The sequence below is a fragment of the Carassius auratus genome, unplaced genomic scaffold (genome assembly GCF_003368295.1).
Source record: "Carassius auratus strain Wakin unplaced genomic scaffold, ASM336829v1 scaf_tig00215306, whole genome shotgun sequence".
In the NCBI taxonomy this organism is placed as follows: domain Eukaryota; kingdom Metazoa; phylum Chordata; class Actinopteri; order Cypriniformes; family Cyprinidae; genus Carassius; species Carassius auratus.
The window spans coordinates 7,357-11,963 of NW_020528034.1; the positions used below are offsets into that span (position 1 = coordinate 7,357).

A 4,607-nucleotide genomic window follows, 5' to 3' on the forward strand; every position below is an offset into this window, starting at 1 on the left:
GTTTCTCCCACAGCTTGGTCTCCATTCTGTCACCGATGGAGTTTTGGTTCCTTGCTGCTGCCGCCTCTCACTCGCTTAGCTGGGGAAACTTATTTCCAGCTATATCATCAACTTGATTTCACAGATACTATTTAAACCGAACTGAGCTGAACGAAGACATCGTGTAATTCAATGATGAACTGCCTTTAAACTGAAAACTGAATGTCTACTGTTGTCCTTTTTCATTGACACACTATTTTCCTATTTGGATACTGAGAAGCTGCTTTGACCAAATCTGTACTGTTAAAAGCGCTATATACAATGAGGTGACTTGACTGAACCAATTGCCTGGTAAAAGGGTTCGCTGTTTCGCAGAGCTCCAAAGGGCCACACTCTGTTGAAGTGTGCTGCTCAGAGTGGTTTAATTGCAACAAGAAATCAGCTCAAACTTTTCTTAAAACACCTTTTGCAAACCAGTGGTGAATGTTTTGTTAAAAGTGTAATCTATTGAATGCAATTAACAAATCGTACAATACCATTAATTTTCAAGTGTCTGTATAATATATATTTCTAATCTATACAGAGCTTGATTCATGAGGCCAATAAGAGACTATTAATTACAACACCTTTTTGAATGTTCAAATATGTCATTGAAACGCGGACAAAATTAGTCAATTTATCCGAGATCAGGTAAAACCCATATGGACACTGGTTCATGTGTTTATAGAAATCAACTACGCAAACCATCAGAGAGGAGGCGGTGCTTCAGAATGGAATTCCGTTTGAGTTGAGATGCCAAGTTAAGACTATATTTTCAGGGATCATTTCTATAGTTTTTTACTTGGAAATGTGTCTTGAAAGTGTTTGTCTCCCAACCCACGATGATGAGCTGTAATGCTCCTTTCTGAGAGTGAATTGAGGATGGAACTGTGACTTTGGTCACAAGTTCTATCACCGATGAGCGTTCGTATTGCTCTTGGCAATATTGAAGAAAGGAGTATGATCTGAGTGGTTTTGATGTGATGTGGTTTTGGAGGAGTTTTGAGAGAGATGTATTTTCTATGGAGTCCATGTTGAATAAGTCAGATTTAGCTTTTTTGGGAAGACGTAGTAGAGTGTTCTGTTTGAAACATCAAATTTAACAAAACAAATCGTGAACGGTGTTGTTCTTCCACTTGGGGTCGACCAACTTACATTATGAAAGTGGTGACGAGAGAACAAACTTTTTTCCGCAATTTTGAATTTGCTGACTATGTTCTCAATGTCAAATGCAGAAATGGTAATTATGAGTTCATGACCTCAAAGTTGGATTATTGTTATGTTTTGTTGTGTGGTTGTTCTACATGCTTAATAACAAAGTCCAGTTGGTCCAAAATGCAGCAGCAAGAGTTCTCACTAGAACCAGGATTTATGACCATATCAGCCCGGTTCTGTCAACACAACACTGGCTCCCTATTAAAACAGTGTATAGATTTTAAAAGCCTACTAATTAGTACTTATAAAGCTCTGAATGGTTTAGCACCTCAGTACATGAGCAAACTATTATTGTATTATAGTCCTCCACGTCCGCTGCACTCTCAAAACTCTGGCTATTTGATAATACCTAGAATATCAAAATCAACCGAGGGAGGCAGACCCTTTTGCTATTTAGCGCCCAAACTCTGGAATAATCTAACACTGTTCAGGAGGCAGGCACACTCTGTCATTTTAAATCTAGCTCAAGGAACCATCTCTTTAAGATGGCTTACACATAACATACACATTTCTGTCAGACAAATCCGTTAAATGTCTGTTAGGCTGCAGTAAATAGGTATAACGGAACTGGGAACACTTCCAATAACACACAATGTACTTGTTACATCATAAGAAGAATGGCATCTACGCTAATATTAGTCTGTTTCTTTCTTATTCCCAGGTTACCGTAGCCACCAGATCCAGTACGTATCCAGCTCAGATTGTGGATCAGCACCTAGAGACGACCTCTCCGGTTCTGAATTTCAGAGGGGACCAGGAAAACTAGATGAGCCCCAGAGACAGATCCCCAGTGAAGACCTTGTCTCCTAGATGGCCATTGGGACAAGACTACAGAAACAGATGACAATCTAGCTTTGTTGCAGCATGGATCAACCTCCCTGGGTCGTCTGGCCAGAGAAGAACTGGCCCACCGACTGAGCCTGGTTTCTCCCACAGCTTGGTCTCCATTCTGTCACCGATGGAGTTTTGGTTCCTTGCCGCTGCCGCCTCTCACTCGCTTAGCTGGGGAAACTTATTTCCAGCTATATCATCAACTTGATTTCACAGATACTATTTAAACCGAACTGAGCTGAACGAAGACATTTTGTAATTCAATGATGAACTGCCTTTAAACTGAAAACTGTATGTCTACTGTTGTCCTTTTTCATTGACACACTATTTTCCTATTTGGATACTGAGAAGCTGCTTTGACCAAATCTGTACTGTTAAAAGCGCTATATACAATGAGGTGACTTGACTGAACCAATTGCCTGGTAAAAGGGTTCGCTGTTTCGCAGAGCTCCAAAGGGCCACACTCTGTTGAAGTGTGCTGCTCAGAGTGGTTTAATTGCAACAAGAAATCAGCTCAAACTTTTCTTAAAACACCTTTTGCAAACCAGTGGTGAATGTTTTGTTAAAAGTGTAATCTATTGAATGCAATTAACAAATCGTACAATACCATTAATTTTCAAGTGTCTGTATAATATATATTTCTAATCTATACAGAGCTTGATTCATGAGGCCAATAAGAGACTATTAATTACAACACCTTTTTGAATGTTCAAATATGTCATTGAAACGCGGACAAAATTAGTCAATTTATCCGAGATCAGGTAAAACCCATATGGACACTGGTTCATGTGTTTATAGAAATCAACTACGCAAACCATCAGAGAGGAGGCGGTGCTTCAGAATGGAATTCCGTTTGAGTTGAGATGCCAAGTTAAGACTATATTTTCAGGGATCATTTCTATAGTTTTTTACTTGGAAATGTGTCTTGAAAGTGTTTGTCTCCCAACCCACGATGATGAGCTGTAATGCTCCTTTCTGAGAGTGAATTGAGGATGGAACTGTGTCACCGATGAGCGTTCGTATTGCTCTTGGCAATATTGAAGAAAGGAGTATGATCTGAGTGGTTTTGATTTGATGTGGTTTTGGAGGATTTTTGAGAGAGGTGTATTTTCTATGGAGTCCATGTTGAATAAGTCAGATTTAGCTTTTTTGGGAAGACGTAGTAGAGTGTTCTGTTTGAAACATCAAATTTAACAAAACAAATCGTGAACGGTGTTGTTCTTCCACTTGGGGTCGGCCAACTTACATTATAAAAGTGGTGACGAGAGAACAAACTTTTTTCCGCAATTTTGAATTTGCTGACTATGTTCTCAATGTCAAATGCAGAAATGGTAATTATGAGTTCATGACCTCAAAGTTGGATTATTGTTATGTTTTGTTGTGTGGTTGTTCTACATGCTTAATAACAAAGTCCAGTTGGTCCAAAATGCAGCAGCAAGAGTTCTCACTAGAACCAGGATTTATGACCATATCAGCCCGGTTCTGTCAACACAACACTGGCTCCCTATTAAAACAGTGTATAGATTTTAAAAGCCTACTAATTAGTACTTATAAAGCTCTGAATGGTTTAGCACCTCAGTACATGACTAAACTCTTATTGTATTATAGTCCTCCACGTCCGCTGCACTCTCAAAACTCTGGCTATTTGATAATACCTAGAATATCAAAATCAACCGAGGGAGGCAGACCCTTTTGCTATTTAGCGCCCAAACTCTGGAATAATCTAACACTGTTCAGGAGGCAGGCACACTCTGTCATTTTAAATCTAGCTCAAGGAACCATCTCTTTAAGATGGCTTACACATAACATACACATTTCTGTCAGACAAATCCGTTAAATGACTGTTAGGCTGCAGTAAATAGGTATAACGGAACTGGGAACACTTCCAATAACACACAATGTACTTGTTACATCATAAGAAGAATGGCATCTACGCTAATATTAGTCTGTTTCTTTCTTATTCCCAGGTTACCGTAGCCACCAGATCCAGTACGTATCCAGCTCAGATTGTGGATCAGCACCTAGAGACGACCTCTCCGGTTCTGAATTTCAGAGGGGACCAGGAAAACTAGATGAGCCCCAGAGACAGATCCCCAGTGAAGACCTTGTCTCCTAGATGGCCATTGGGACAAGACTACAGAAACAGATGACAATCTAACTTTGTTGCAGCATGGATCAACCTCCTGGGTCGTCTGGCCAGAGAAGAACTGGCCCACCGACAAGCCTGGTTTCTCCCACAGCTTGGTCTCCATTCTGTCACCGATGGAGTTTTGGTTCCTTGCCGCTGCCGCCTCTCACTCGCTTAGCTGGGGAAACTTATTTCCAGCTATATCATCAACTTGATTTCACAGATACTATTTAAACCGAACTGAGCTGAACGAAGACATCGTGTAATTCAATGATGAACTGCCTTTAAACTGAAAACTGAATGTCTACTGTTGTCCTTTTTCATTGACACACTATTTTCCTATTTGGATACTGAGAAGCTGCTTTGACCAAATCTGTACTGTCAAAAGCGCTATATACAATGAGGTGACTTGACT

At 40.1% G+C, this 4,607-nt stretch overlaps 1 non-coding gene and 1 pseudogene across 1 annotated transcript; both read left to right on the forward strand.

Annotated features, from left to right (window-relative positions):
* The first annotated feature begins 781 nt into the window (after positions 1-781).
* LOC113094221 (small nucleolar RNA U3) lies at positions 782-992 on the forward strand. The gene has a single exon (XR_003288032.1). It is a non-coding gene; the product is annotated as a small nucleolar RNA U3 (small nucleolar RNA).
* A 1,945-nt stretch (positions 993-2,937) lies between these two features.
* Positions 2,938-3,129, forward strand: LOC113094222 (uncharacterized; annotated as a pseudogene).
* The last annotated feature ends 1,478 nt before the right edge of the window (positions 3,130-4,607 follow it).